Genomic DNA, 26,601 nt, shown 5'->3' with positions numbered 1-26,601 from the left:
CTGGGAGTGGCGACAGTCATCAGTGAAATCCAAAGATTTGCAGGAAAACATGAGAAAAGACTTCATCAACATGTGAATGTGGAAGCAATCCAGCTGCTCAACGTGCATGGAGTAAGAAGACTGCAACACAGAAAGCCACACGAATTAGTTAGTGCTAAAGTGTTCAATTGCAAGTGCAAAGGCAGAATACTGTATCCTTCTATGCTAAAAATAATCTTTATCTAATCCTTGACCAATATAGAAGGCTTAACCAATGGGTTTTACCTTCACAAACAATATTCTTATCAATTTATGTCAAAATAGAATAGCTTATTAGTCTTCAACTAGATGCTATAAAAATCAAGAAAAAAAAACAAATATTTGCGTGAGTATTTGAGTCATGATAGATGAAGAGCTCCTGGCTTAACTCAATACCTGTCACAGAGCAGCATTACAACCATCCAACATTCTTCTGCTCATTCTTCTCTCCTTTCTGAGTTTGCAGAGGTCACTCGTCCACCTGGTTTACCACAACATATAAAACATGAGACTGTCCATCACATTTGAACAACTCTGGGACCTCCAGTTTCAAGTAGAGTTCGCCGGTTATGCCCTGAAAAATTGAAAATTGCTCGCAAAGAATTCGATGACATGTTAAAAGCTGGAACAACTCGCCCTTCAGAGAGTTCTTGGTCGTCTCCGTTACACTTAGCACCGAACAGTGACTCATCTTGGCGTCCCTGTGGTGACTTTTGCAGGTTGAATGCTCGAACAATCCCAGATCGTTATCTGGTTTGCCATATAGAAAATGCTACTTATTTTATTGATGGATGCACAATATTTTCGAAAATCGTTTTGGTCAAAGCTTATTAGCAGATACCAGATGCTGAGGAAGATATCGGTAAAACCGCAATTATCACTCCATTTGGCCTATTTGAATGAAATGAAATGAAAATGTTTTATTGGCAGAAATATAAAATTACAACATCTTAAAAAATACATAATAAAAGCAATACAAATTTTACAACATGAGTAAATACTATTACAAAATAAAATGCAATGCCAATAATTGAGTATTTGCATCTCGAGGTACTAAACCTGTTTGAGATGGTGATATAAAATTGATTACAAAACTGTAGCGCTAAAATGTAGTTACTGAGGCCGACAGTCGCATATGAAGTGACACATATTACATAATAGTATCGATGATTTATCAATTTTAGCTTCGAAGTATATTGTACAATATCATTATATACAAGTCTACATGAGAATTCTAAAAAAAGTATCTATATTCTCACATTCCATTACAAATCTCCTGACATCTCTCAAAAACCTTGATCGTATCTTGCACTGCCTTATCTCCAAGGGCAGCAGGTTGTAGAACTTTGGAGCCAAATAAGAAAAAAATTTCATGAAGTGACTTTTATTTGGCTTAGGTATACAAGCTTTGTATTTATTTCTCAAATTTTTGTTTTTCAAATTCAAATACTCATTGCCATTAATGCTTCTATCAAAGAAGTTCCTGAGCACTTTGTAGACATATAAATTTTTCAATGGAAGTATAGCTAATTTTCTAAAGAGAGGTGCTGTGTGTTCCAACTTTGCCTTGAAGGAGATAATGCGAATGAAAGATTTCTGTAAAACAACAATCGGCCTCAGGGTTACAGTGTATGCTCCTCCCCACAACGCCAGACCATATTCCAGTTTAGAATTTATCAAAGCATAGTATACAGACTTTAATAGAATGGAGTTACACACTGATCTTAAGAGATAGAATACTCTTATGTATTTAATGAGTTTCTGTTTCAAATAGTTCAGATGCTTTTTCCATGTGACTTTGTTATCCAGTACTAGCCCCAAGTATTTGATTTCTTTGACTTGTTCAAGTTGGGGGCAATCACAGATAGTGGATTCGGTACAAGATAGGCTATGATACCTCAATGGCGTTGGAAAACGAATATCTCTTGAAATACTAAAGATCATGAATTTTGTTTTGGGACTCATAATCATGAAATTGTTTGTAAACCACCATCTCAGCCCTATTAAATCATGCTGCATGTCGATGTGTAATTTTTCTAATGTTTTGGCCTGATAGAAAAGAGCGGTGTCATCTGCAAAGGCAGTAAGTTCCCCCTTCAATGACCCATTGCATAGTTCATACACGTACATGAGAAACAATGGCCCCGATAAGACGGATCCCTGAGGAATACCGAATTCGACTGTTCCTACATTACTGAGACTTTGATTGACTTTAGTCTGTTGTGTTCTTCCGGACAAGTATGAACGGAACCAGCTGAGTGCAACACCCCTAAATCCCTCTTCATCCATTCTTGATAAAAGAAGAGAATGATCGACAGTATCATATGCTTTCATAATGTCGACGAATATTCCAGCACACATGTCTCCGTCATTGAGTGTCCCATATACTTCAGTCATGAAGTCGAGCAAAGCTTTTTCAGTATTTAATCCCTCTCTGAAACCATACTGGTTATTACTAAAAAAATTGTGTTTTGACAAAAAGTGAACTAAGCGGGCCTTGACAACCTTCTCTAGGATTTTTGAAAACAGGAATTTTTGAATTCCCTTTTATGACATTTGGTCTGTGGAATGCTGGACAAGCCTTTCAACGATTTATGGATGAAGTTTTACATGGATTGGATTTTTGCTTTGTTTATATGGATGACATTCTCATCTATTCTCGTTCTAGTGGAGCATGAAGATCACATTCAAAGTGTTTTGAAACGTCTTGTGAAGTATGGTCTGGTCATCAACCCACTAAAATGCATCTTTGGTGTCTCCAAGATTACTTTTATTGGATACAGCATATCTGCTGGCGGTATTTGAGCACCTAAAGACCGTGTAAAGGTAATCCAAGAATACCCTTTACCAGGAACCGCTCAAGGGCTCCACCGTTTTCTTGGCATGCTCAATTTCTATAGGAGATTCATACCACATGCTTCTGAGTACGAAGCTCCTCTACATAGCGCAATCAGCAAACCACTTTTGAAAGGCTCCCAACCGATTGGTTGGAAACCTGAACTTGAAGAAGCATTTGAAACCTGCAAGAACTGCATTTCTCCAGCTTCTCTCCTTGTCCATCCCCGAATTGGTGCACCACTTGGTTTATTTACTGATGCTTCTAACCATTCAGTTGGAGCATGCTTACAACAACTGGTTGAAGGCATATGGCAACCTCTTGCTTTCTTTTCAAAAAAATTATCTTTGAAAGAAGGCGGTTGGCCTGCATACTATCGTGAGCTACTCGTGGTTTATGCAGCAGTGCAGCATTTTCGCCACCTATTGGAAGGACACCCTTTCACTATCTACACAGACCACAAGCCATTAATCTATGCTTTTCAACAGAACCGTGAAAAACTTCCACCGATTCAACTAAACCAACTATCATTCATCTCTGAGTTTTCAACAGATATACAATATGTCAAAGGCACCCAAAACATTGTTGCTGATACACTTTCACGTATTGAAGCTATTAATACAACCCTTGATTATGAGTTATTGGTCAAATCTCAAGATATTGATGAAGAACTTTGGAAACTAATGCCAGAGAATTCTTCTCTCTCATTGGAACGTGTACCCATTCCTGGATCACCACTTACTGTGCTCTGGGATGTATCTACAGGGAAACCTCAACCGTTTCTTACACAACCTTTTAGATGACAAGTCTTTGACAGCCTCCATAACCTGAGTCATCCCGGACCCAATGCTTCACTCAAGTTAGTCAGCAACAGATTTGTTTGGCCAAACTCGAACTAGAACTGTCAAGATTGGGCCTACGCTTGTACTGGTTGTCAACGATCAAAAATTACTTGACATGTTCATGCTCCTTGCGGAAATCTTGTGACATCTACAAAGAGATTTTCTCATATTCATATCGATCTGATTGGCCCACTTCCTCCTGCACGATCTTTCAAATATTGCTTAACGGTCACAGATCGTTTTACTCGATGGCCAGAAGTTCATCCACTATCTGACATAACTGCAGAAACAGTGTCATACAGTTTTGGATTGCTGGATATCTCGTTTTGGTTTCCCAGAAACTGTGACTACAGATCGCGGGACACAATTCACTTCCAACCTCTTCAACACATTTGCCAAGCTATTTGGGATTCGGGATTTGGGATTCAAGTACAACAAGTTGGCATCCTTCATCAAACGATATGATTGAATGATTCCATCGCCATCTAAAAGCTGCAATTATGGCTCATGCTAAGGCTGATTGGGTTGAAGCCTTGCCTCTAGTACTTCTTGGTATTTGATCTCTTTTTAAGGAAGATATCAAGGCTACTACATCCGAATTAGTCTATGGAGAGACTCTTCGTTTGCCCTTTGAGATGCTGTCTTCAAAACCACAAGACAATAATCTTGACATCTCGGACAGTTTTATTTCAAGCTTGAGAGAATTCATGTTGCATTTACGCCCCATTCCAGCAACAAGACATGGTCAACCAGGCGTCTTTGTGTTTAAGGAACTGTCCACATGTAGCTACGTCTTTTTGCGAGAAGGACCAATCTCAAGGGCACTTCAGCCACCTTACACTGGTCCCCATGAGGTGGTGGACAGAGATGATAAAACCTTCACATTAAGGATTAATGGTAAAACCGTTAAGGTCTCCATTGACCGGGTGAAGCCAGCATACATCCTCCAAGACGACGTCAACTGGTAAAGTTTGTTTATAACTTGTAACAGTTGTTTATTTCAATATTTATCGATAGTTCAATTTGTCATTCAACATTAAAATCAATTCACCATTCATTCAGTTTCATTTATTCAATTTAAACATAGGAATCATCAAATCAAATTCAATTCCTATAAAATAAAAAACAGTACTTTAAAACACAAGGCAGAAACGTTGAAAAAGATCAATACCTACTTCCCATCTCCTTAAACATTTTGAGGTTAGAAAATATTCTTAGACTTGCCTTTAAAATTTCTTTATGAGAAATTCACTTTAAAATTTTTTTTTTGTTTTCAAACCTTTAGAAATAGTTAACATCAAATAATATAAGGCATGAAACTATCCAAAAAGGGAATTGGAAATTAAATTATGTTAAAACTAGGACATTGAAAATTTTCATCTCAATATATTTGATATATTTTCTCTATTTCGTTGTCTCTTTTGTCATTTCCGGATTCCCGTTCTCTAGCACTAAGTATGTTTATCAAGCATCCCTTTTATTGAGTTATATTGTGTGTTCTTCTAAATTCTAAATTCCAAATTAACCTTCCAAATTTATAGCACAGCACGATTTGCTGCACAACTCTGCTCCTTTTGCTCGTTTTTTAGACTTTTATGTTGATTTTAACTTAGTTTATTTACAAAATTGGTGAACATTCTTTCTACTAATGAATGCTTGATTACAGAAATGATTTTGAAGTTTGGAGCAGCATACAAATGCTGATGATAAATTAATTGAAGTAGTTTTGAAGGTGAATTTTATATTATTTTATATGTGATTAATATTAATATTCCCCTGTGTGTTTCCAATCAGCTGTGATGCTCTGGCTCAAGGCTTTATACTGGTGTAGGAACAATTTTATTTAGTGAGATTCTTACAGAAAATGACATGTTAGAGACAGTCAGAAATCTAGTGGAAGTTATGATATGTCAGAACAATGTAGTGACAGTAGCACTGCAGTTTGTAGCCTGAATACTTGGCAATAAAGTTGAAGTAAGGTTACCCTAGTGGAAGTAATCGATAGAGATCAATAGAAAAAAATGTATTGATATCAATAGGTATTTGGGCCAATACACATCAATAGGTATCCATGGATATGTATTGATGTGTATTGGCCCAAATACCTATTGATATCAATACAAATCAATACATATCCATGGAAATCAATACATAACCAGCTGTATTGATATCAATACACATCAATAGGTATCCATGGATATGTATTGATGTGTATTGGCCCAAATACCTATTGATATCAATACAAATCAATTCATATCCATGGATATCAATACATAACCAGCTGTATTGATATCAATACACATCAATATATTTACATGGATATGTATTGGCCCAAATACCTAATGATATCAATACAGATCAATAGCCATCTATAAGCAGCCTGTCTCCTTTATAGAAAAAACCCTCTTTTAAATCTAGGAGAGCAGCTTAGGATGAAGATAACATTTGCAAGTATTATAATATTTTAACCCAGCTGCAACTGACAAGTTGACAAGACAAGAGAGTATAGCCTACCTGTTTAATTATCTATAATTAATATATTAGGTGAATTGGATTCAGTGAATAGATGTCTATTGACATATTGATGAATAATTAAGGGATGTAAATAGTTAAGACTTGAATAATGTGAGAAGTTTGTTTATTAAAATAACTCATATGCATGTCATTTATCTATTAAGAAAGGTCCTTATTGTGGTGCTCCAGAATACTTTAATCTCTTCCTGTTTGAAGTAGCAATTTTTTGAGCTACATACTGGTTTATGTTACTGTACCTCAATTCAATCTCAATTTTTGTAGCATTCAGATTTTCCTCCAGGATCCGGTGTTTGAACATTTCTAGAACAAATAACAGTTCAAAGTATACAATCTTTAAAAATTAGAAAATGAGGATTTTATTTCCTGAATTAATCTGCTAGCAAATTTCTTTAATAACCTAAAAATGTATTTAAATATGCATGACTCTCCCTCTCCTGAAAGGAAAGTCCAAGATAACACAAGAGCGTTTTTTTCATGTGAAAATTATGTCCTCACAGATTTACATTATAACGTCATATTCTGGTGGAAAAGTTGGGAAAATCACATTTTTTCACGTGAAAAAAAGTGTAAATGTTCCAACTTTTCACGTGAAAAGTACGTGAAACTGAAACTTGAAAATAACGTTTTTTTTTGTTTCTACATTTTCACGTTATACTGAACATGTATACCAGTACTGAACTCTCAGAAAAGAACATGAAATAAAACGGTTTCTTCTACATTTCTTGTCCCACATTTGGTCATTTCTTTCGCATGAAAATTTCCAAAAATTCACATGAAAATAACGTTTTTAAAATACATTCTTACAATATTTTATCGTGAAAAGATGGAGAAGGATTACCTTAATTATTCTGAATGAATAACCTTTTCAATTCTTAATTTCTACATTAAAAAACTATAAATCTTATAAAACTTTTGAATAACCACAATATAATGTGAAGTGAATTCTCTACCCTAACTTTACAATAATTTTACACAAAACTGAATAAAAATTGAATTCAACTATAAAGTCCTATTCAGACAAATGGATTTTTCCTAGTAAGTAGTGATATATTGTGCAATCTAACAGCTGAACACTATAATTACAAAAAGAAAGCTCATTTTCATTTGTAATCATTCAACAGCTGACAAATTTCAAAAATGTTTCATGTAAGCTTATTTTTCAGCTGTTGGACTTTGTATCAGCCATTTGCTTGTATTAGCTTTGCATCACCAATGGGGAAAAACCATAAATGTCTGGATGGCCAATAGGGAGATTTTTGCTTTAATAAAATGGTGAAACAACAATAATTTATATTAAAATTGAATTTATTTTCAAAACATCACAGTCTTCAACCCTTCAATAAGTTGGAGACTGTTGTAGATATAATACTGTAACTTTCAGGATAAGTTATTGGTCGAATACTCCACCTTTTGACATACAACTGAATTTCAACTCCTCATAAGGGGGTGACTTGGGGGTTTTAAATCAAAGATTTTGAATGTAAATACCCATTGCGTATTATCTTAAAAGCCTTCTAAAACGAGAAAGATGAAATCAATAGAAATCTTCTATGATACTTTTATCCAAAATGGCGGCTGATTGAAGTTTTGGTTTTTAAAGAAATAATAATTGATAAAATTCAATCAGCCGCCATTTTGGATGAAAGTATCATAGATTTCTATTGATGTCATCTTTCTAGTTTTAAAAAGGCCTTTATAATGATGTATCACACAATGGGTGTTTACATTAAAAATATTTGAGTTATAACCCCTCATTTCTTTACAAACTGTAACTTCAATCAGCCACCGTTTTGGATTCAAGTTTCATAGTATATTTTAATTGATGTTATGTTTCTTGTTTTAAAAAGCCCTTTAAAATAATGTACCACACAATAGGCGTTTACATTAAAAATATTCCAGTTAAAACTCTTGAGTCACCATATTCTGAACCTAGTCAACCCCTTGTCAACCCCCTGAAGGGGGTTGAAATTCAGTTGTACCATACGTCAAGAGTTGGAGTATTTGACCAGTAACATATCCTGAAAGCTACAGTATTATATCTACAACAGTCTCTAATTTATTGAAAGGTTCCCATACATATGACTCACCCAGTATGATTACTAACTTATAATGATTAGCACAAGCCCAGAGCTCATGTGGACATCACCCATAGAAAAAAATTGTTTGACTTTATATTCTGTTTTAAATTAATCAAAATTGAGACTTACTTAGATTTCTCTATGCTGGTAAAACGAGTTTTTGGAGACTTCAGCCAGTATTTGATTACCGTACTGCTTCTATGTATTTTTCTTTTGTGTTGGAAAATTTCATCACCACAGCTCCTATCAGAGATGAAACAGAAGTTTACTTATAATTAAACATATTTCAAATAATATTTTTTGACTGGAAAATTGGAAAAACACACATGTTGCAAACACAAAGTCTCACTCTTTCTTATTATATAAAATATAATATTGCTAAAATGAGAGGACTACACCGATAGTTTTTCTAAATTGGAATAAGATATAAAGCTGTTAATATAAATAAATGAATCAATTGCTTGCTGGAAAAAGTTTAAATAAAGCCTGCTGGTCCAGAAAACAACTGAATAAATTTTAATCTATCAATCCACAGTCATATATTATTGATATTAAGTTCATTATAATAACATGAGTGTAGATTAGTTTGTGGTGACTTCAATTAGGCCTACTTAGGTTAGGCTGAATAAAAAGTTTTGCTACACATTTAAATTTATATGTACCAGCATATAACCCTGGAATGTGTCTGCCTAGAATAATAATCATCTTATTTCCAGCAATGATAAATTCAAGAGGCTTTTCTCTTATTATTATTATGTTATGTAATGCTTGGCCTATAATAGTCTTTCAAAAAGATTATCATTCAAATATATAAGTATTTAGACCTATAATAAATTTATTCTTTCATTTTACGGTACATCAATAAAAACAAAATCACTCGACTAACCTATATTTCCTGGATAAAATCACAAAAATTACAAACTACAAAACACAAACAACCTCAAAAAACTGTTGGTCCATTGCAAATGCAAAATGCATTGACCAAATGGCGTGCAGCACTCTGGTCTAAAGCCAAAATCGATAAACCCAAAATGTCAATATAATATTATCAATACATCAATAAATGATAATTATCGACTACTAATTTATTATACAGTATTCTCAAACATCATTCACATCTTTGTTTGGAAATGCATTATTCAAATTACATAGTTTAAATAAGTAAAAGTAGAATACAATCCTGATTTCTACATTTTTGAATGCAATAAAATCAGTTTTCCCCGGGAAAAAAGTTAGAATTAGTTTGATATATCGATTGTTAAGACTTTGATATTTCCATTTCACAGTATCAATATTATTGATAATATATCGATATTTTCATTCGATACCATAGTAATGGTGGCAATTTCAAAAAAATTATTGATGATGTTACTGTTATTAAAACATTTGATATTAATTTCAGGTGGAGATTATTGATTTTTTCTGGGGGGACATTTGTGCTTGACACTGAATTAATGTTGGAAACGATAAAATAGTAGGTTGTTTTGTTATTATTTGAATTGAAACCCCAAAAATCATTTCAAAGTCTGTGTGAGTAATTCCGGATACTGCATGATTTTCCTCATAAACTGTGATCTAATTTGAAAAAGTGTTATAACTTTTCCAATTTTGGATGGAATCATTTTAAATTCTAGGACAAGGTTGATAATATGAACAGAAACGTTCATGAATTTTTTTAGAATTTTTCAAGATGAACCAAATTTTTTTTTAATTTTAAACATCAGTAGCACGTTTACGGCACGTCTGACAGGATTTTCACATACGACAAAAAGTGCTGGAAATTCACTTCTACACCCGAATCAGTCATCAAAAATACATTGTTCCGGGAAAATCTGTCAAAATTATTACAGTACCAAGTTTTTAAATGCATTTAAAATTACCTCAAAAGGTCTATATATTGTTAACGGTGCCCTGTAGACAAATTTTGCAATGGGCAAAAAGTGCTGGAAATTCATTTCTATACCCGAATTATTTAACAGAAAGCTCAATGTGAGACTTTTTTGGAAAATTCAAAAAAATTTCCATCAAAAATTTAATTGGAATGAAATTATTTTTATCTCGATAACGGTGTGTTGTAAACGATTTTGCAACAGATAGAAAGGGGTTGAAATTAGATTTTTCATCCGAACTGTTGGTCAGAAAGCCTACATTGAGAGTTGAAAGAATGTTTGATTTTAACTTTTAACATTTTCACTTTTTATTCACGTGAAGAAACGTGATTTTCACATCGTGTGTTAACATGGGTAATATCATCCTGAGAGCTCAGAAACCTGTCCTTATTGATATCAATGAAGATTTTATATGATCAATAGAAGCTCATTGACTGTATTTACCATGATTTCTATTTGTTTGTATTTACTTCTAATGATACCCATTCACTTTTATTGATATCACTGAAACTTCAGTGATAACAATAGATTTTCGTTGACTGTATTTACCATTATTTCTATTGATATCCATGAGCACCTATGATATCACTGAACGTACAGTGATATCAATAGAAGTTCATTGACTGTATTTACCGTGATGTGTATTGATATCCATGAACTCCTATTGATATCACTAAACTTGTAGTGATATCAATATAAGTTCATTGACTGTATTTACCGTGATTTCTATTGGTATCCATGGATTTCTATTGATATCCGTGAGCTTCTATTGATATCACTAAACTTGCAGTGATATCAATATAAGTTCATTGACTGTATTTACCGTGATTTCTATTGGTATCCATGAACTTCTATTGATATCACTAAACTTGAAGTGATATCAACATAAGTTCATTGACTGTATTTACCGTGATTTCTTTTGGTATCCATGGATTTCTATCGATATCCATGAGCACGTATTGATATCCATGAGCATATATTGATATCAATAAAGTTTTTCTATCGATTTCTATGGATCTCTTCCACTAGGGTAGCTTTGAGGAGTACACCAGGATGATAATAATTGAGTAATTTTGTTGAATTTATTTTGTTTGTTTGAGTTTTGATTTTGTGTTTAAATTAGTCCTTGCATCTTCTAATGGGAGCCTAATTTCAGTGTTGCATCAAAGACCATCAAGTCTTGTGAACAGCGATTTTGCATGTGATTGAGCTGATAGATGATGGCTGCAGTGTTGAGTCTTGTTATCCGTGATGCTGATCTTCAATAGTGGGTTTGGTGAGCCAACATACTGTAAGGTTGGTGCCAAGACAAATTGTCTATCCTTCATTATGTTTTTGAGATGTTCGTCTATCAAAATTTAGTTATCTGATTAGTAATGGAATTCCAGTTTTTGGTAATATTTCATTGTAGGTGTCAGTAATTGAGAAAATATAGAGTGTACTTTGTGGTCTGGCATTGTGAAGAGAGTTTTCAGACGTGATAGGGTTTGTTAACGTTTCCTTTAGGCTGTGTTAATTTTTTTGAGCTTAGATAGATGGATGTGAGAGATCTTACCTGTTGAAGTTGTTGTTTTGTTTGATAAATTAAGTATCTGGTGTGAGTGTCGCCAGTTGTAAGGGGCACTACTCAGATGAGGTCCATATGGCAAATGAAGGTTAATAGCTGGGAGTATCCTTGTTGTATTTGTGGAATGGGAGATAGAATTTTAGTAAAAGGTACTCAGAGTAGTAGAGCTAAGATTAGGTTATTCTGGTGACTGGTGTGGTTCCTTTCTGAAGACTTATGGGGGTCTGAAGAAAATAGATGGATGCTAACAAAGATCAGGATTTTTTTTAATTTTAGGGTAAGCATCAATAAAAAGGTTCGTTAGATTGAAAACTGGGAATGGCCACAATACACTGTAAAATATTTATTATCTAATTTCTTGGGATTAATATATCTAAATAATGTGGGTAGTGAAAATCTAAAGTTTTATTCGATAGGAAAAGTTAAATTGTTAATTAATAAGTCAATGTGAATTTGAAATAAGTATCATGAATGAGGAAAAAATTGAGAAAAGTTTATAGAGTTTGATTGGGATTTTGTAATAATAAATAGTATACTGAAAAAGTTAATTTGGTGATGCAGACAGTGGAGAGTAAATTTATTTCAGTATAGTAAAATTGGGGAAATTGAAAAAAAAAAATATTTGAATCGTTTTGGGATGATTGATTAGGAGAATTTATTTCACTTGGTGATAGGATCATATTGATAATTTCTTTTGCAGTATTGTGGGGATAAATTGGAGAGATTTAATATATAATAATGTTGGTTTAGTATCTGGTGACCTTGAATTTCTAGAAATCTTTTATGATGGGTATAATAAGAAAGTGAAGAATCTATGAATAACTGACCGAGCGAAGTGAGGTCTAAGATTCAAGTCGACGGTTTGGCATTTCTCTTAATGTTTAAATGTTTATATGTTGCACATTCATGGCGAAACGCGGTAATAGATTTTCATGAAATTTGACAGGTATTTTCCTTTTTTAATTGTGCGTCGACGTTTATACAAGGTTTTTGGAAATTTTGCATTTCGAGGATAATATAAAAGGAAAAAGGAGCCTCCTTCATACGAGAATATTAGAGTAAAAATCAGACTATAGAATTATTCATCATAAATCTGCTGTCTAGTGGACTATAATACAACCTGTTCAAAAACATCGATCATCTTGAAAATGTATCTTTCCATCAACGTTGTAAACAGTTGCAGACAGACCTGATAACAGCGCTCTACTCACATTCCGGGACGACACTTCATGGTATGATAGAACTAAAAACTCTATGTGTTCGGACGTTATATGAATGTTCCTCTTTGTTGTCTGGTGTTGTGTGGTAGAGGGGGCAATTGAACGGTGATGCGCATAGCATAATCGCAGCCAGTTGCCGATTGACAGCCAATCGAACAGCTCACTTCTCTTAATGTCGACTTTTGCAAAGTGATCTATTGATTTATTGTGATTTATTACAAGTGTCATCTCGTCTCATATCGTGATCTGGACCCGGAATCCTAGAAGCAAGGAGGATTTGGACATGAAGGTAGGCCTATGTTATTGTGCACTTAGCCATTTAAATTGTTCAACTTGCTACCCGATGCCAGACAACCCCAAAAAGTTCTCGATGTAATTCATACAGTCCACAAACCAGAGTGCTGTTTGAGCCAGCCTCTGTCAAATAAACATGGTCCAACCGTCCGGGATTGATTTGTTAATTGAATTTGAATAGGACATAAGTTTGAAATATTGTCTAATAGGTTTGTCGTTTTTTATGCCTATTTTATTCTTGGTTTTTCTGTGTACATGGCTTGTTTTTGCGTCATAGATGAATATACGCTTTATTTGTGGTATTCTTAAGAAATTTGGGCTCAATTTAAGTTGGAAATTGAGTAGAACAAGTAATATTTTTGTAAATAATTGTGTCGTAGTTTTATTGCGTAAGATTGTTGCATTAGCACCACAAGGCTGGACTGGCAAGTTCGTGTCAATAAGTAGAGAAAGACTTATACGTCGTCTAGCTGTAACAGTAACTGGAACTGTTACTTTTTTCAAAGGATACTTGCAGTTATTTGCATTGATTATTGTCGTTACTTCGTTATTAATAGCAGATATTGTTTGTTCCAAGAGTATCGATATGGTATTATTAGCCTCGTAACCAATCATTTCTACCGAGCATAAGTTGAAATGATGGCTTGGCTTGTATGATTGGATAAGCTAGCCATTGTTCATTACACTACTTCATTGTGTCGCCTGCTCTCGTGTTTTCCCTCTTATTCTTGTTTGGCTCTTTGTCTTACTCTCTCTCTCGATGAGCGCTCACTGTTATCGCCTCACTATGAGTGTTATCGAAGACTTGACATTTCAAAGAGATGCATAAATCCATAAAATAAAACGGATTAATGAAATTGCCGAAGCTGTAGAAAAGGATCCAAAAAATAAAAAAATGAAGAATTTATTGAAAGTTATGGGTGAGCATATCGATCACCGCCAGGTGGAGTTCAATGATATAATAGATAAGATGCAGAGCTACTATAACAAACAAAATCCTCGATTGGAAACAACTGAGCTTGAAAATTTGATGAGCCAATTTGATGAGTTTTTTTTTCAATGTCAAGGCTATTCTCGAAACCTTACCATCCACTCAAACAAATTTGAATATTAGTTCTTCCAATGTAGCTTCTTCACCTACAACTGGAAATATCTCGCCAGTTGCTCTACCTAAGCTTCCTTTAATGACTTTTGACAGCGATTTGAAAATTTGGAGTCAATTTGAAGATTTATTCGAAGCCACGGTTCATAATAATGGTCAAATTGCTGACATACAAAAACATATGTATCTTCGGTCTGTACTGAGAGGCGATGCACTGTCAGTCATTTCTGTAGTCCCATTGACAAGTGATCATTATGCTGAGGCATGGAAAATATTATTGAATCGCTAAAATGACTCTTACAAGCTGACTGATGCATACTTGCAAGCAATTTTTGACATGCCAGCAGTTAATAAGCAACCAGACTTGCTACGAAAATACATCACTCATTTAGCTGAGTATATTGCAGCACTAAAACCAATTGGTCATTTAGTTAATGACTGGTAAATTCAGTTATTATTTGTCTTATGTGAAAAACTGACTGAAGAATTAAGAGAGAAGTGGCAGAGACTGCTAAGAAATGGAACAGTATCCGATTTGAAAAACTTCCAAATATTTTTGAATGATGAAGCTGTTCTAGAGGCTACTAAATCCACTGATTCATTGGGATCATCTACATCGTCAGAAGCCTCCTCACGTAAACAGTTTGGGAAATCGAAACCCACTATGGGAAATTACAAAGCTTCAGCTATGATTGTTAAATCGAAATCGGACGAGCTGAAATGTATTGAATGTAATAATTCTCATGAACTGGAAAATTGTGAGGTGTTCTTGAATCTCAAACCGTCTGATAGGTTAAAACGTGTAAAAGAATGGAAACTATGTATATGCTGTTTATTGGCAGGGCACTTTATTAGAGATTGTAGAAGAAGGAAGCCATGCAGTCACTGCAATTTGCATCATCATTCGCTCCTCCTGACAGATGAAATTACTAACTGTGAGTTTGAAATACCGAACTCCCCTTCATTAAAAATTACCGTGTCGGGAGTCAACAAAATAGCAGCTACAAATCAGATGAAAAATGTGTACTGGGCACATATTGAAGGACTGGAGCTAGCAGATTCTGAATTTTTCCTTTCAGAGGAGGTTGATATTTTATTGGGTGCTGAATATTTCCCCTTCATTCTGACCGGAAGAAAGGTGATTGGTCCAGCGGGTACACCATCTGCCCTAGAAACTGTATGGGGCTACTGCCTGATGAGTAAGGTATAAGAGGAGAGTTCTACTATCTTAAATAATCTGTGCATGTATTCCAATGCTAATTCAGAAGAGTTGGTTAAGCGATTTTGGGTCGTAGAAGAGCCACCTAGGACAAAAAAATTATTGGAAAGTGAAATGGCTTATGAGGAGATATACAAATCAACTGTTTGTCGTTTGAATACTGGTAGATACATTGTAGAATTACCATCCGAGGAAACAAATACGAGGGAGATATCGGGATATCTTGAAGGTAAAACTAATGTCAGAGAAAATGTTTCCATGATTCGAGAAGAAGAATTGGGAGATAATTTAGAAGAAGTTCCAGGTAAACAAGGTATAGCCTTCAACAGCTATTTACCGATCAATGGTAATTTAAGGAAAGAGTTAAAAGTGATTCATAGTCCACATGGAATCAAACCAATGGGAAGACCCATACCGAAAAAGGAAATTGGAAGGGAGAAACGAAATTTGAAAGAGTTAGATGATGATAGACAGGATAATGTTGAAATAAAATGGACAAAATCCGAAAAGGGAGAAGAAATGAAAGAGTATACTCTAACAACTATGTCGTAGGGTGTATCATCATCTCATCATCACCATTTCTTGCCATTTGTACTACACATCAGTGTATTGAAGATGAAGGAAAAATGTTCCCTGTGGCTTCTGAAGCCTTACGGTTTTCTACTTACATGGATGATATAGTTACATGAGTCTCATCAATGGAACCAACCAAGCTACTGCAGCTTACTGAATTGTTAAGCAAAGGGAAATTTGAATTGCTAAAGTGGGCCTGCAATCATTCTACCATTCTATCAAATCTCCCTCCAGAGCAATGCGCTATTGATGCAAAAGATTTCACTTTGGAGTCTGATAAAACCATTAAAATTCTTGGCTTCCAATCGAATCCAATTGGTTACTACCTCTTCTACAGGGTGAAGGTTCCATCCAGTATAGCTACAAAACCAAATGTTTTATCAACTTTAGCACAAATTTTTGATCCATTAGGATATTCGACACCTTTCATGCTTACCTTCAAGAGTAATGTCTATGGCAATCGGGATGTGACCGGGATGATATAGCATCCATGGAGGTGGTGAAGAAATGGGAGCTTTGTGTGGTTGTCCTAGTAGCTAGATTATTACATGAAGTTCAAGAAGTGCTTTCAAAAATTATAAACATAGATTATATTGCAGCTTGGACTTATTCAACTGTGGCAGTGAGATGGATTTGGTCTTCACCTCATCGTTGGGCTAGGTTTGTGGCAAATCGTGTAAGTCAAGTACAGGAACACCTGTCTACAGAGCAATTCAGATATGTGTCAACCGAATATAATCCAGCTGATTGTGCTAGTCGAGGACTATTGCTCAATGAATTAATTGGTAATTCTCCGTGGTGGAATGGTTCTGATTGGTTAGACAAACCACTGGAGTGCTGGCCTCACCAAACCCACGGTAATGATGAAAATTCCAAACAGATTGAATTGGAAGCAAGAAAAATTACTCTAGCAACACAGAGTAAAGACTCAGAGGAATCAATTCAATCAGTGAACTTGAGAAATCTATGGAGTTTAGTCAAAAGAATTGTATGCTCATTCAGGAAACGTTGGCAATTGGAGTATGTATCTAGCTTGCAAACCAGAACAAAATTGTACAGAAAACATAGTAATGTTAACATTGGACGTATGGCTCTCTTGAAGGAAAGTAACCTACTCCCTCTTCACTGGAGGCTTGGTCGAATAACAAAGATATTCCCTGGACAGGATGGAGTTGTGAGAGTGGTGGAGGTACAGACTGCAAAGGGCAGTCTAACTAGGGCTGTCAATAGGGTATGTCTCCTCCCTATTGATGAAGATTAGGCCTTATTGAAGGGAACTTCACTAAGTTTAGTGGTTAGTTTTTTTTTTCTTGTTTTACATGTGGGAAAGGTTCCCAAGTTGCTTTGTTTCTTGTTTTTATCTATATTGGTTGTATAGTCATTATTTCTCGTCCCATCCTCTCCTTTCCATGGGCCTCCTACTCCTTTTGTATTATCACGTACACCCTGAGTAGCTTCAGAGGTGGGTGATTGATACCCAGGTGTTGCTCCTGGATGACTTCGCTCAGTTGTAATGTGGGCAGTGTAAGGAGGCAAGTCGAAGTTCCTCTTCCTTCTTCTTTGTGCCCCAGCTGGCGTGAACAGCACCTCCTGGTGCTTCTGACGGCGTGAAGGTCGTTCTCTTCTCTGATGACACCACTTTGATGTAATTTTGTATCGGCCTTACAGCCTCGGTTCTGCTCCAGTGGAGTAGGAAAAGGAAGGACAGACAGGATAGGGACGGCAGACAACGGTCCGCTGTGCCCTAGGGAGAAGGAAGAATAGGGACGGCAGACAACGGTCCGCTGTGCCCTGGGGAGAAGGAAGAATAGGGATGGCAGACAACGGTCCGCTGTGCCCTGAGGGGATGGGAAGAATAGGGACGGCAGACAACGGTCCGCTGTGCCCTGGGAGAAGGAAGAATAGGGACGGCAGACAACGTTCCGCTGTGCCCTGGGGAGAAGGAAGAATAGGGACGGCAGACAACGGTCCGCTGTGCCCTGAGGGGATGGAAAGAATAGGGACAGCAGACAATGGTCCGCTGTGCCCTGGGGAGAAGGAAGAATAGGGACGGCAGACAACGGTCCGCTGTGCCCTGAGGGGATGGAAAGAATAGGGACGGCAGACAACGGTCCGCTGTGCCCTGGGGAGAAGGAAGAATAGGGACGGCAGACAACGGTCCGCTGTGCCCTAGGGAGATGGGAGGACAGGGACGGCAGACAACGGTCCGCTGTGCCCTAGGGAGAAGGAAGAATAGGGACGGCAGACAACGGTCCGCTGTGCCCTGGGGAGAAGGAGGACAGGGACGGCAGACAACGGTCCGCTGTGCCCTGGGGGAATGGAAGGTCAGGGACGGCAGACAACGGTCCGCTGTGCCCTAGGGAGATGGGAGGACAGGGACGGCAGACAACGGTCCGCTGTGCCCTAAGGAGATGGAAAGACAAGGATGGCAGACAACGGTCCACTGTGACCTGGGGAAATGGGAGGACAGGGACGGCAGACAACGGTCCGCTGTGCCCTAGGGAGATGGGAGGACAGGGACGGCAGACAACGGTCCGCTGTGCCCTAGGGAGATGGAAGGACAGGGACGGCAGACAACGGTCCGCTGTGCCCTAGGGAGATGGGAGGACAGGGACGGCAGACAACGGTCCGCTGTGCCCTAGGGAGATGGAAGGTTAGGGACGTACAGCAGCCAACGGGCCGCTGTACCAGGACAGGAGGTTGGGGACGTACGGCAGCCAACGGGCTGCTGTACAAGGAGCAGGAAGGTTGTGAGCGGAATGCTGTAGTCTGGGGCTCGTCCGGCCTTTAAATACTCCCCCAAAGTGGAGGGGATGGAGTTGTGCCGCCGCCATAAGCGGTGGAAAACGTCTTGATGCGCGGAAGATGGTGCGCCATCGGTACCTTCCTTATCTCCGCGGTCGGCTAGCTTTGCTGATAGCCGAGCGTCTTTCAGTAATATTATTAACTATTTTCTCGTCACAATTTTACTTTGTGACAGTATAAGTCTCCTCAATGGCCCCTGAGGAGTGAAGATATTTTTTTCCCTAGTAGGGTTCGTTATAGGTGTTTTTTTTTCTTTGTTATTGGAAGTTCTTCCAAGGTGGGCGGAATGTTCGGACGTTATATGAATGTTCCTCTTTGTTGTCTGGTGTTGTGTGGTAGAGGGGGCAATTGAACGGTGATTCGCATAGCATAATTGCAGCCAGTTGCCGATTGACAGCCAATCGAACAGCTCACTCTCGTAATGTCGACTTTTGCAAAGTGATCTATTGATTTATTGTGATTTATTACAAGTTTCGTCTTGTCTCGTATCGTGATCTGGACCTGGGATCCTAGAAGCAAGGAGGATTTGGACATGAAGGTAGGCCTATGTTATTGTGCACTTAGCCATTTAAATTGTTCAACTTGCTACCCGACGCCAGACAACCCCAAAAAGTTCTCGATGTAATTTATACAGTCCACAAACCAGAGTGCTGTTTGAGCCAGCCTCTGTCGAATAAACACTATGTTTATTTAGGATTTTTTCTATACATTTTAAATTTATTAATTTTTGAGAAAACATAACAACAGGTCAATGTAACTTACTGGGTGTGAGGTCTACTGTTCACAGAACTACTAGTATAGAAGTTCTATTATATGTCATTCGATTCATTATATAATGCACTACAATATTAGTGATTAAAATTTTCCCAATAAAACTAACAGTTTTCTTGATAAACTAATATATATGTAAAAATGTAGGGTGGTTGCGATTTGATTTTTTTGTTTTCTCCAATTAACTTTGAAGCAAGTGATTTAAAAGAAAAATGAACCAGATAATTAGTGTCGGCAATTTCATTGAAATCCATTGATGTGTACTGTTATGTATTTGCGATTCGATTTGACGCTGTGGAAGGGGAAACAGCCGACGCGGTACGGCTCGGCTTATTCTCTTCACCATAGTAGACAGTAATATAGGCCTACCTCTAGTACTGCTTTCTAAGTTGCATCTTATTTACACTATGGCGCTCGAAACAATCAATTTCGTCCATTGTTTTGACATGCGCTGAAACTAAATTTCCACTTTTCAATTCTCTAAATTCCAAATATTAGTCTATAATTTTCGAGATTCAACCAAGTTGATTACAGCAATACAGCTTTTATTGCTGGTTCAGGAGATCAACATTCTCTACGTTAATTAAATATCATAATGCCACTATTACAATACAGTCATCATTATTGATGTTTTGATTGGAATGTGATAATTAACTCATCATTTTGTTGTTATATAATGTGCTTCAAATTATGCATTCTATAACAGACGAAGATATTGTTTGCAACTGACAAGATATTCATACTATTACATAATATGATAAACATTTATGTATATAATTATGTGTACGATCATAAATCTATGTTACAATTCATCATAAGTTATGAATGTCAAAAACTGAGATAAATCATAGATTACAATAGTGTTAACAGTTGCAATTTCCTGAAAAATCATATAGCGTGCAGTGTTTGCTGTTTTCCACAGTTAATATTCTCCAAGCCAAGTTGATAATATACCTACAGTTGAGACAAAATATAATTATAAATGACGGCTGAGGCATGAAAATTATACATTCTCTCTGTAAAAGTAGCTTATCTTCTGTTCTTACTAGTTGAATCTACATACCTAAACAGTCCAATATGAAAATTCAGTAGATTCTAAAGATGAAAGCCATGCAAACATACAAATTAAGTAAGAGTAAGCATCTATAAGGAGTAGGGAAATCATGAAAGTGTTTTATACTCTACCCTCGTAATCACAAGTTGAACAAGTAGGATAGAAAATTGAATATTCAATTTATTGAAAACTAGATGTATAGTCCAATGGAGATGGAAAATTCGTAAAAAATCATGAACCAAGTACAAAGTAGCCTACCGTATTAGATGAATTGAAAGATGATTCATCATTGTTACCTTTTGGTATTGGGTTTGAGGACAAAGAAAGAATAATGTTTTTAGAGCACATTAATGATTGAATAGTAAAGTTATGAATTGAGAAGATTTCCGAAGGACCAACTTGACTATTCAAGCAATGAGGGATATAATAAAACAAAGGACTATTGAAAATTAAAAAATGAAGCATAAAGTAATAATCATAGTTCACAATACCTTGAGTCATTGTTGAAGTTCGATGGTTTTCGATGAGTTACCTGTATTCGCGTCCATGGCCATGGAAAGAAAATGCATAGTTCACGAGCACTTGACACTTTCACTGGTAACACTTGTCTTGAGGTGTAAACGAAAATAACGAGTTTAACAAATAAGAAAATACTGAGTAACGACTTTGAGGAGAGGTTTGAACGAAGCATTTACAAGAGGTAGGGTGTGACCGACTCCATCTAGCAGAGGCGAGCAAGCGACTGGTACTAGGCCTAGCTTACCCCGGGCAGAGGTATATGACTAGAGCCCCGGGAGAGATAGCACCGTGCAGGCGTACTATGAGAAGATTACGATGACTTACATTGTTGGCGGGCGTGTGGCGCTGAAATATTATGAAACTAATACAAAATTAGTAGTGAGCTATTAATTCAGTATGATTATTACTCAACATACCGGGGGCCTTGAGTCCTCCTAGGATTCAATTATCAAACAATAGTATACAATTATCACACCTTGTGATATTACAAATTGAAAATCAACAAATATATATATATATATATATATATATATATATATTATATATATATATATATATATATATATATATATATGCCTAGCTTGGCTAGATAATTAATGAGATATTGGTAGAGTGAAGACCTTATGAGCAGGCCTAGTTAATCTTCCATGCTGTGTCCTCAGGTGAACCATCCTCACAGCACCATCTTTCCCAGGAGACACATCAACAATTATTGCCAGCGGCGAAGTGAGAGGTGGTGTAGGCTGATGAATCAGAACTAGATCACCAATCTGCAGGTTGGTTGTGGCTTTAGTCCATTTCACACGTTGATGTAGGGTGTGGAGGTATTCCAGCTGCCAGCGTTTCCATAAGCGTTGGTGGAAGGCCTCAATCAGCTTCCAATGGGTGAGGCGATTGAGTGTGGTATGGTGACTTTCCTCGGGAACAGCAACCAGGGGTGAACCAATCAAGAAGAGGCCAGGTGTGAGGGCTGTGAGATCACTTGAATCGTTGGATAGAGGAGTGAGCGGTCTTGAATTCAAAATGGCTTCAATCTGGGTAGTGAGAGTAATGAATTGCACCAGTGTCAGTATGTAATCACCAACTACATGATGGAGATGGTGTTTAATGCTCTTTATTGCTGCTTCCCAAAGACCACCTTGATGAGGAGCTGCAGGTGGATTGATGTGAAATGCTATCTCATGCTGAGCAGTGAATTCAGCAATTCGTGCTTTCTCTGACTTCAAAAGAGTTAGAAGTATATTATTAGCACCAGCAAAGTTTGTGCCACAATCGAAGTAAAGGTTTTGGCATTAGCCACGTCGGGATACGAATCGTTTTAGGGCAGCTATGAAGGATTCAGCTGACAAATCCGTTAATACTTCAATATGAATGGCATTAGTAACCAGACAAATGATTGCACAGATATAGGCTTTTGTCAAGCGAATGGTTTGAAGGTTGTGGACCTTGATATTGAAAGGACCACCATAGTCAACTCGAGTGTTCAGGAAAAGTCGAGCAGGTGTCACTCGAACCTCAGATAGATCACCCATGATTGGGTTTACATTGCAAGGTTTGTGGTGGAAGCTGGTGATGCATTTGAAAATGCAAGAACGAATTGTGCTGCGGGCAAAGAGGATCCAGACCTGCTGGGCAAGAAGAGATTGCATCAATTGAGTTCCAGAATAAATGTATTTCAAATGGTAGAAATCGATGAGCAGATTGACTACGTTTGAGGAGAATAACAGGATGCCGAACATCTTCAGATGAGTGATAGTTGTTGAGGCGCCCTCCAACTCGCAGAATTCCTTCCTTATCAATGAAAGGAGAGAGTCGACGAAGTGCCATTGACAAAGGCTTATCTTTGCTACTTTTCAGTTTTTCAAGGTCATCTTTGAAAGCTGAAGATTGGAGTAGCTTGAAGATAGTCAGCTCGGCCGTTGTCAGTTCATTAGCGGTAAGAGATCCACTTCTCTTTTGTGAGTGTTGTAGGTTGAAGATATATCGCAGAATATATGCCATCACACGCTGTAATTTACTGAAGTAAGAAAATTTAGTGAGGAGATTCCATTCTTGAGGATCAGTGACAACAAGTGTAACTGGTGACAGAGGTTTGCACTCTCCAGTGTCAGAAAGCGGTGTAGTGCTCCTTGATTCTCTATGAGCTCCATGATAAGGGTGAGGATAATGTGGTGTTGTCAAATCAGTAATATGAACCTTTTCCATATGATCAGAAGAGCTATTTTCAGTCATGGAATCCGAGTATGAGGCCTGAAATTGAGGTTGAGCTTTGAATTTTATCTCCAATAAGTGCAGTCCTTTTTCGGCAATATCTTTAGATTGTCCAAGTTGAGGATGATCTGGTTTTAAGGGTGATCTGACACAGAATCATCCCGATTGTTCACGAAAATGAGTAGCAGTAAAATTTTCATCACAACGTTCCACCTCTTTGGATTTTTTATCTGATACTGGAGGCTTTTCTTGCTGCCAAAATTGTTGTGGGGAATTATGCAGGTCCAAATTGTCTATCTCCAAGAGCGTGGTAGACAAGTGTGAAGTAATAGGAGCATCAGCTTTATGCTTACACGAAGTGTCACCCTTGACCAAGAATCCGAAATGGGTTCCAATTAAACTTGGTAAACCAGGGCCGAGGTTGTGAACGAGTTGATTCAAGATGAGAGGAAACACTGATCCTCCAAGTAAAACATCTATGCCTCCAGACAAGTAAAAGGTTGGATCAGCTAAAATATAAGGTCGAACCTTTTCAAATACAACTGGATCAATTTCCATGCGTGGTAGATCTGCACAACTTTTAACAATTATTAGAAAGTCTAGATTGGGTGAGAACAGTAATCCACCCACCGTTTGAATAGAGAGAGAGGTAAGCCCTTTAGAACGTGTAGGAACTTGAGAGAGGCCCACTACAGAAGAAGAAGAAGAAGAAGAAGAAGAAGAAGAAGAAGAAGAAGAAGAGGAGGAAGAAGAAGAAGAAGAAGAAGAAGAAGAAGAAGAAGAAGAAGAAGTGGAAGAAGAAAAAGAATAAGAAGAAGAAGAAGAAAAAGAAAAAGGAAAAGAAGAAGAACGAAAAGAAGAAGAAGAAAAAAAAAGAAGTAGGAGAAGGAGAAGGAGAAGGAGGAGAAGGAGAAGGAGAAGAATAAGAAGTTGAAGAAACGGGTGGTGGAAATTGAAAATCGTGATTCATCGATTGCGCTCAGCGGTCAGAATGTGTCACTCGTATATTTAATTTTTGTTCAGAGGAGTTTTGTGATATTTCCTACAGTTTTTTTTTTGAAATATGGTCTCTTGAAAGTGTGAAATTGTTATAATAACTGCTTTTCACCAGTTCTTTTGCTATTTCAGGGCGTATAACCCTTGATTCACCACTCGATCAAGTGATATAGAGACAAATAAATATTAATCTCGAATAGTCCTTCCAAGTTTTCGAGTAGTTACAGGATTGTTATTCTTATCATTCATTAATTTAATAATATTAAAAACTGATATTTCATATTACCTTGTTGAAGAAATGATTATGTCATAGGAAATAACTACATAAATGTGGCATGTGAAGTAGGAAATCAAATACGAAGACCTCAATCAACAAGTCACAGATGGGGCAAGAAATATTCCAAAATCAATAAGTTTGTTGCAAGAAATATATTGTTTCTACATGGCAGATGGGAATAGTAATTTTAATTAAACACTGACTAAAATTCATCGCAAACAATTCCCGATCATGACTCTTATAGTCCAGGCAATTAAAATGTCACCCCCTACATTGAAGCTGCTATAACAATGAGAGGAAAACTTGGAATAGTGAAAAAATACATCATTTTAGAGAGACTTGAATGCTCTAAGAAACTACGATAAGAATAAGTTTTCATGATGCATTCTAGAGGAGTTATAAGCCCTGAAAGAGCAAAACATTGGATAAAAACCTGTTATTTTAACAATTACACAACTTCAAGAGCGAATATCTCGGGGAATTTTTGGAATATCACATTTTACTGAACAAAAAGTGTAGAGAATTTATCAAGCTTCATTTTTGAATAGTTAGTTATGTCGGTTGAACGCATTGTTCTCAAGATAATATGAGCGTAGAAGCAAAACGCTGAAAAACGAAACTTTTAAACCACCCTCATCCCCTTAGCACATGAGTTAGGAATGGGAATTTTGATATTTTCTCCTCCTAACTAGTCCAAACAAGGCTGCAAAGCCAAAAAATTCTTTAAAACATTTCCTCTAAATTCATTTGTCAATTGGTTTATTGTTACAAAAATGGAGATTTCATACTCAACACTAAAAGCTGCTGCAAAAGGTGTAGGGAGATGTGTAAAAATGTGATATTAAACATAAAATTGAAGAGAATTCAATGCTCTATAAGCTTATAATCAGCATGGATTTTTCCCATCGATTTTTAAAAAGTTATAAGAGCAAAAATAGAAAAAAAATTGGTGGCAAACGTGTTTTTTCAAAAATGTCACACTTACAAGGACGGATATCTCGAAAACTAGAGGAGATAAAAGAAAGTTGAATATTGTGCGAAATTTTGTAAGCTTGAATTTGATATATGACAGTCAAGTCCTTAAGATACATAGTTTCTGAGTTATATGCGAGAAACCAAAAAATGCTACCTTTAAACCACCCCCACACCCTTAACACATGGGGTAGGGGTGGGGACTTTTGATATGTTTACCCCCTTACTACCTCAAACAGATCTGCGAGATCAAAAATTATTGTCTTCCCAACTTTTCCTTCTATAACCTTTCCTTGACTGGACTATTACTAAATGATTGAAGAAAAATTGAAGGAGACACTGTTGATATTGAATGGGATCATTCTAAATACTTCCACCATGCATTAAATTCATGAAACATATGAAATATATTATTATATTCGATTGGTCATTCTTCATAATTTTTTGTCATGTTTGATTAACGTGGCTGGTCACCCGTAGCCAGTAGAAGCTGTGAGATAAAGGAATGTTTAAATCTGCTGAGAATAATACGCCTAATAATAAATCCTATCAAAAAAAAAGCGTACTTTTTGATACATTTAGATCCATTGAGAGTTAAATTATTCACCTTAAATCGAAAGTTCGATTGTCGAGTTTGTAGGGCCCTGACAAGGATAGCCTAGTTTTCATACGTGAGACGAATTGCCGAGTTTGTATAACCCTCAAGAGGGATCTTTTTCTTAAAACTGCCAAGTTTGTATACTAAATTTGGGAATTTCTGACCGCACTGCCGGGTTTGTATACTCCCGTAAAGGGTAAAGAGACCATGATTGTGGAAGGTAAG

The 26,601-nt window shown here is 36.8% G+C and overlaps 1 protein-coding gene and 1 long non-coding RNA gene across 3 annotated transcripts in view; both read right to left on the bottom strand.

Moving 5' to 3' along the window:
- LOC111049588 overlaps window positions 1–26,601 on the bottom strand; it is a 267,778-nt gene that overhangs the window by 237,473 nt on the left and 3,704 nt on the right. The gene's annotated exons all lie outside the window — the stretch shown is intronic.
- LOC111047748 lies at window positions 6,259–9,305 on the bottom strand. Its single transcript, XR_002605866.2, has 3 exons — window positions 9,196–9,305; window positions 8,439–8,552; window positions 6,259–6,531 (listed from the first exon to the last, which is right to left on the bottom strand). It is a non-coding gene; the product is annotated as an uncharacterized LOC111047748 (long non-coding RNA).

This window comes from Nilaparvata lugens, chromosome 6 (genome assembly GCF_014356525.2).
Source record: "Nilaparvata lugens isolate BPH chromosome 6, ASM1435652v1, whole genome shotgun sequence".
NCBI lineage: Eukaryota > Metazoa > Arthropoda > Insecta > Hemiptera > Delphacidae > Nilaparvata > Nilaparvata lugens.
Note: the sequence above shows the minus strand (reverse complement) of the source record. Positions and strands in the feature narration are given on the sequence as shown.